The 7,412-nt window shown below is 43.9% G+C and overlaps 1 long non-coding RNA gene across 2 annotated transcripts; it reads right to left on the reverse strand.

The window, feature by feature from the left end:
• Window positions 1-132: 132 nt before the first annotated feature.
• On the reverse strand, window positions 133-6,460 carry LOC309533603. 2 transcript variants are annotated; one of them, XR_014220311.1, is made up of 3 exons: window positions 5,333-6,460; window positions 1,929-2,014; window positions 133-918 (listed from the first exon to the last, which is right to left on the reverse strand). It is a non-coding gene; the product is annotated as an uncharacterized lncRNA (long non-coding RNA). The 2 variants fall into 2 exon arrangements; XR_014220312.1 differs by having other exon boundaries at window positions 133-911; window positions 1,238-2,014; window positions 5,049-6,460.
• Window positions 6,461-7,412: the final 952 nt, after the last annotated feature.

Raw genomic sequence — 7,412 nt, forward strand, 5'->3', positions numbered from 1 at the left:
GCAGAAATGAACTTAAAAATAGAAACAATGAGAAACTGAAAGCAACAGGTTCACCTGTCCCTTTGTGGATGCAGATACAATGTGCATCTGAGGCAGTTCAGGCTCCAGGCTCCACATAGTGCATAACACTGTATGTTGCCTTTTCTCCTCCCCCTTGAAAACAGGCACAGGGAGTTGGACAGGTAGTCAAACATAAAACAAATAATTGTATCCTGAACATGTGTACCACCATTCATTTTAAAATCTCATTGTTCAAGGAAGAAAGTGACATTATAGGCACACCAACCAACCAACCAACCAACCAACCAACCAAGGATGCCAGCAGGTGGAGGATGACAAAGGCCTCACAGCTCAGACAAAAGTTAAATACCATGAAGTAGTCTGATTAGATCAGGCTTCCTCAACCTTGGCCCTCCAGATGTTTTTTGAGACTACAGTTCCCAGCATCCCTGACCACTGGTCCTGCTAGCTAGGGATCATGGGAGTTGTAGGCCAAAACCATCTGGAGGGTCGAGGTTGAGGAAGCCTGGATTAGATTGAGCTGGGGTGGGAAGTCCTTTTCTTATGTGTTTGTTGTTTCGATTTCTCATCACCCTTCCCTGCAAGGTCCCAGGGCGGGTTATAGCAATCTAAAAATACAGTATTAAAATCGGTTCCAAGCAAATTACAACCACAAGAATAGGGTGGGTCTTAAAAATCTCTCTGTCTCTCTGGTGTCAGAGGCCAGGGTAAAGAGGCTCCCCTTCAGCGTCTTCTGTCTTGGTGGTTTGATCAGCTTTTTCATTAGCGTCAGCTGCCTGCCTTCCTCTCAAAATTGCTTCAAAAAGACTGCTGATAATCTCTTTTTGTTCTGCATATGGTTTGGTTTTATCAGGTTTTAATTTGCATTACTTCTGTTGTTGTAACTCATCCTGGGATCTTAGGAGAAATAATGATGATAATGAAAGTGACAGACGCTGTTCTGTGTGAAGGGAATTCCGCAATTTGGGGGCTGCCTCAGATGGGATCCTACGTTCATGGTGGAACGAACAAGAGAACCACCTCTGCTAATCTCAACACCCGAGAAAGTCTGAAGGGAAGGTGGCAGTCTTCCAAACGTTTCTAGGAGATCTTCTGAGAGCTGCATACCAGAGGCAAGCAAGACCAGAGGCGAAAGTCGCTGGAGCAATTAATATAAATGTTACCTTTCTATACAGAAGGCTAATTTCTACACACACTATCCTGGCAAGTAAGGCACATTGTCAGAGTTCAAGGACACATACCAGCAGGCAAAAACACTTGGGGTGAGAAGCAGGTCCAGTGATGGGTGTGGCCTGCGGAAAGTGGGTGTGGCCTGGGGAGAATTCTAAGGGCTGGACAGAGAAGCATGAAGGGCCACTTTCGGCCCTCAGCATCATGAGGCTTCCCACCTCTGGATCAACTGAAAATACCCCGTGTGGCAATGGGGTTTCCTCCCTGTCTTTAATTTAGCCTGTTACACTTTTTCACTTGAAGCTGCTTCTTCACATGGGGGTGGGGACGTGGTTTGTGTTTTTGTGCATCTTTCTTCCAACTTTAATTTTTGCTTCTTGTATACATTTCTCAACATCTTTCCCCCCTTGATTTCAGGGTTGCTAATTTCTCCCAGTCCGTGGTGTTCTTCCTGAGGAGAAACAGCCAGATGTTCTAAATACAGAGTGTGCTTACTAACTGGATAGCGGTTTCTCAAGCAGCAATAACCATAATAAAGCTGTCAGAACTTCCTTCTTTCTCCTCATATGGCATTTGAAACGTCCCTAGGATCTGTGCTGTGCTGTCATGGGAAGGGCAGAGCTACGATGAACAGCTACTGCAATTATCAGCAACTTCATGCATCACCAAGTACACTTATCCCTTAAACTTCCAAAAATATTCCCTTTCAGAAGGCTTTAAAGAAATAAATGCCAGACCTGTCACATTGGCTTTTTGTAACCCTGCGAAAAGCTAATCTTCAAAGCTAGGGTTCAGTTGCAACTTCCGGGGACCCAACCAGCACCTGAGTTAAAAAGGAAGAAAGAAAAATATATGTCTTTATGATGCTGCCTCTTTTAAATAGTTCGCGGTTTTGACTGATCCTACCAAGTGCGTCACTCAAGGCCCTAAAAGTCTTCCTGACTTCAAGTCAAGGAATTATGGCACTTGACAAAAATAAAAACCACTTTCACAACCAAGGCCAAATTTAGGTAACTGGCAAAGGCTGTGAGCCAAACCAGACAACACGTTAAATGTGAGTATACACTTAACATGCCTGCTTTTTGTTAGCAAATACTGAGGGCCAGGATCGAGACCACACTGTGCAGCGAGGGTGTGGAGTGAATCTTATGATGTGGTCCCAATGGGAACCCAGAAATTGCTGCTATTTTCCGGGAGTGAACCTGCTTTGGACACCAATGAATGCTGACCTCCTGGGGCTTAAAGAAGGCATTTTCATTGGGGTTGTGGCACAGGAGGAAATGAATAAACTCTACCCTGCCATGTGAACATTGTCCTAATCCTGATCACACCCTCTGTAGCTGCTATTTAATTAACAAAGATCACATACATGAAATGCATATACATAGACTCTGCTAACAGATTACACTGGGTGAAACATCCAGAGAACTCTAACAAAGATACATGGATACTGATGGCTTTTTCATGTATTTTGTGTTTTTTTCCAGGATTGCACCCAGGATGCTTTAGCTGTGCAAACGAAAAAGAAAAGCATTTGGGACATGGGAGAGGGCCTTCTCGGTGACTGCTCCCAGGCTTTGGAACTCCCTCCCTAGAGAAGACAAACAGGCTCCTTCCTGTGGAAGATTTTCTTTTTCCAAGAGGCTTTGGGGATCTGACTGCTTTTAATGAAACAGCTGGTGCTGTGCTGTTTTCATTGTAATAATTCGTATGGTTTTAATAGCTTTTATATATGTATATAGTTTCAATTCTGGTAATGTTTAATTGTTTGCTCTGTTTTTAGCGGTTCTTGTTTTTATGTGTATGCTACCTTGAGGAATAGTTGGGGGTATAAACAAATATATAATAACATTTCTCCACTTAAAGGCATCTTCAGATTATAGCAGAGGCTCCACTTTAGATGTAGCCCAAATCTTTAGGATGTGTGGTTTTATTTGTTAATCCAAACATGGAATTGCATGCAGAATCTATTATCGGAAGTCATATCTGATCTGATACCTTGGATTTTTTTCATTTATTCTTTCATTTATTCATTTACTCTTTTATTTATTGAATTTATTATACCCGCAGGTCTCAGAGTGGTTTGGATGCATTTCTGAGAGCCATAACATTTACTTACTTACATACGTATGTACTTTTTCTTGGTTCTGGAAAAGTCTTTGAAAATGTTTTGGCATTTGCCCTGATCTGGAATCCTCTTCAATGCATAGTAGATATACTTGTAGAAGGGTGCATAAATACACACACACACACACACACACACACACTTCTGCTATGTACAGAGGGCATGAGGCCTTCTATACCCAACAAAGGAGTCCCATGTGGATTTGGCAGAACCGATTTGTGGATTTGTTTCCATGTGTGTGAGGTTTAGCATAAACAGAATATACTGTCCCCAGTATTGGTAGTATAGGATGGAAAATAGTATTGGGGAATGGGGGGGGGGGAGAGAGCATACCAAACTGATCGAAATGCAAAATAAGCCCATTTGCAGGATTTTATTTTCCCCACGCCAATACGCAGAACACTGTCCTTTAATCAAATGACATGAAAAGCCCTGGGAATATGTACCTTTGAGCAGACTGCTATATCACGCTGGAGCTATGGGCCTCTTTCTTTCACCTCCCCCCCCCCATCCACTTTCCTTTGCATTGTCTGACCTTTAGAAAAATGCCATTAAAATACATACCGTGGTATATGTAGCTGGTCTGTTTACTAAAGATATACGACATTTACATATCGCATGGGGTTACTTGATGCATGTGCAAAAAGAGATTAAGAGAGCTCTTTCACATTGGCTGTGGGTTTCTCACATTTCCCTGTGGTCTCTAGAAGCAGGCTAGTGACTTTGCAAGACCCTAGCAATATGCAACATGCTCTCTCTTTACATATTACTTGCAGGTTTTCTGCAGAGCAGCAACACTTTCCATGATGCACCATTTCATCTCATTTACTTTATATGTTTGTGTGTTTATTTTTAAAAAATGCTTATAAATCCCATTTCCACTTTTCCAAATCCTCAAAAATTTAGGAGCACACTGTTTTTTAAAAAACCCAATCCCAGCACCATGAGTGTAGTTGAACTGATTTTAAAACAATGGGATATCTGCCAAAGCCTTAATATAGGTGACTTCAGGTTTGTGATATCCAGCCATGATCTGGAAAGAGAGTCAAAGGCTGCAGGGGCATCAGATGGGGAGCTGTGTCTGGGTCAGGGGTGAGCTGGCTGCAGAAGGCAGTGAGACCAGTGTGCCTGAGGCAGTTGGACCAGAACTCCCAGAAGAACCACCAAGGTCTGCAAAGCCAGAGCCAGAACCCTGATGGACACCTGAGTGTGGAGAACCAGACCAGAAGCACACCAGGAATGAAGGCGCGTCCATCTTCAGGGCAGAGGGTTGGCCCTGTAAGTCTCCAATGTTGCATTAAGGGGATGGAAGGGCACGATAAAGGTGGTCTGGAGACAGAGGCATAAAAGACCTCAGCCTGCTCCTAACCTTTCCTGGAGCAAGTTGCTCACTCAGAGCTCCCCACGGTCCGGTAACCTTCAACCACCCTCACCACTTCCCCCGTGGGTTCTGCTACTGGACCAGAACATGACAAAGCTGTTGAGGTTGCTTACAGCTTTCACAGAAACTTCAACTTGTTTTTTTTTATTTAAAAAAGCCCTTTTTCGATTGTTTTTCTCATCCCCATGACACCCAAAACAAAAACATTCTCAGACTCTAAACAAGTGCACACAACTTGTGCCTCCGCTGATTAAAATCTGTCCTTGCTAATTAGCGGAAGCTGGAGCAGATTAATCTGTCAATTTAAAACTGGCTACAGATTGCAGCCCTTGTTAAAATGGATCAGCAAACCAGATGAAGCTACAACCTTGGAGTCCAAGGCATCTCTCCCAGCCAGCCTTCTCAAGATGGATCCCAGTCTTCCTTCTTCTCCCTTCTTCCCAGCACCCCTTGCTCAAAAACTCTCTTTTCCTGTCACCTCAAACACACGGTCTCATCTGTCTCCCCAGGCCAAAGGATTCCTCTCGGATGGCCTATCAACAACCCCTTTTGTCATGTTAACAGATCTCCTCTGTTGACAGGCCAGCCAGGTGCCACACAGTTCCATGTGAAAAAGCTGACAGGACCAGCCCTACCATTTGTGAGAGAGAGACGGCCGCCTCAAGTTGCAAATGCTGGGAGTGGAGCAGTTGCAGCAGCCCCCTGGCCAGTCTTCTTCTGCAGAGGAGGAAGCTCTTCCATAGCCAGTGTTGAAGTAAGATTCAGCTGCCCTTCTGGGTTAGCTTTGGAATGTGAAGAGAGGAAGCTGCCATATTGTCTATTGTGTCACAGTCCAGTTCTAGAAGCCAACTGTACTGATGGCTGACTCTCATTTCGACACAGGCAAAAGGACAACATTCTCCATCCTACCTGAAGACAGCAGGCTATCTTGGGGTACATGACAAATTGGGCCAAATACCCTCCTTCCACTCTTGCAGAGCCATTTGTCCCCCACAAAAAGGGGATATATCTGGCAACCTTCGGGAGATGGGTGAATTATATGAAAATTTGTGTCTTGCCTTTAAATATGAGGTGGCTGAGTGTTTCTCTTCCCCTCCTTCCTTTTAACAAAAGAAAAGGGTGTTGTTCCCAGGGATATTCTGTCCCACAACTTGAACATATATAGACAATAACAGGGAAAATCTTGAAGACTAGGGGAGACTGACCAGAGCTTGGAAAGACTGCTGCAGAGAGAGCTTATCCATTCTCAATTACCACATAAGATGAATTTGTTTATTTATTATTATTATTTTTGCAGATTTATAGCCAACACTTTGGTGATTTTTTTTCAATCACAGAGAGGGGAGCAAAGTAATAAAAGTAAACAATGTACAAAATTTACAAAACCGTACAAGTAGGTCTAACCAAACACAGCTTAAAAATTCTGTCTTAAGGTAAACAAGCTGAATAAGTTTAGCAGAAACATTCTGTCCATGCCACTTTTCTTAATGTATGTGATGCACTTGAAAAGTATGCCAGTGATCTTTGACTGACTGATTAATTAATTAAAATGTATTTTGTCTGCCTTTCTCTCCCAAAGGGGTACTTGAAGCAGCTATCAACTATAATAAAAAACATAACAATAAAACTCACTAAGAGTTAAGCAGCCATCAATAAAACAATAAAATTAAATGAGCGTAATCAAAACTAATTGGTAAAACAGCAGCATCACCAGTCAGCAAAGACAAGTATGCATGAAGAAAACTCAAAACATTTTGGGTGACATCTGTTGTTCACTTCTCAGAGAAGGCCTTTTGATTTCCATGGGCCTTGTGGGATATCTATGAGCAAGAGTACCAACTATAGGGTGCCCGAGCACCCACAACAATTTTGTTGTGAGTGCTCAGCATCCACATCACAGGGGCCCCAACAGACTTCCTGTGCTTCAGAAGGCACCAGAAGGCACGTCCAAGGCCTGTGAGACCTTGGAGATACTGGCCGGGGCCTTGTGAGACCTTGGAGCCTGACTTCCGGTGGTGCCACTGGAAGTCAGGTTCCAAGGCTGGGACGCACGTGTGATGTCATGACATCATGTCACAACATGACGTCACACACATGGGCACCCATAATCTGGGGCCCAAGTCAGCACCCCTGTTTTTGGAAGAAGAAAGGGCTAAGGAATAAACCCTACACAAATCTGGAGTGGAGTCTCTAAGATGGTTGGATGGCACCTTGTATGCTTCCTTCCTGTAACTCCTGCAGCTGAACTGGTGCCAAACTCACTGCTCTGCTTTCCTCTGGACCACATCAGTGGGACCAAGAGAGGGGTCCTGTCATCTAGGCAGCCCAGGACCTCAATACAGACTGCCCAGGCTTGCACCCCAGGAAGGGCACTTCGGTGCTGCTAACACAGCGGATTGACTTAAACCCTGGAGGCGCACTTCATTGTCTTTTACAACAAGCAGATGCCAACCACTATTGGCAGTGATAGTGTACTTGCATGAATAAAATCTATTTTAAAATGTAGCTACTCTAAATTATGCTTTTTTGAAGAGGGGAACCTGTTTCAACCGAAGGGCCACCCTTCCTTATGAGGAACGTTCTGGGGACCGCATACCAGGGTTGAGGGGAGGGACACAGAGGCCAAACTAGGCAAAATGATGACTGTGTCTCTTACCTTTGTACAGTTGACTACATTCCAGCCACAGACAACACAAGCCTCTCACACGCCAATCT

Source organism: Podarcis vaucheri (assembly GCF_965113315.1).
Source record: "Podarcis vaucheri genome assembly, chromosome: 5".
Lineage (NCBI taxonomy): Eukaryota > Metazoa > Chordata > Lepidosauria > Squamata > Lacertidae > Podarcis > Podarcis vaucheri.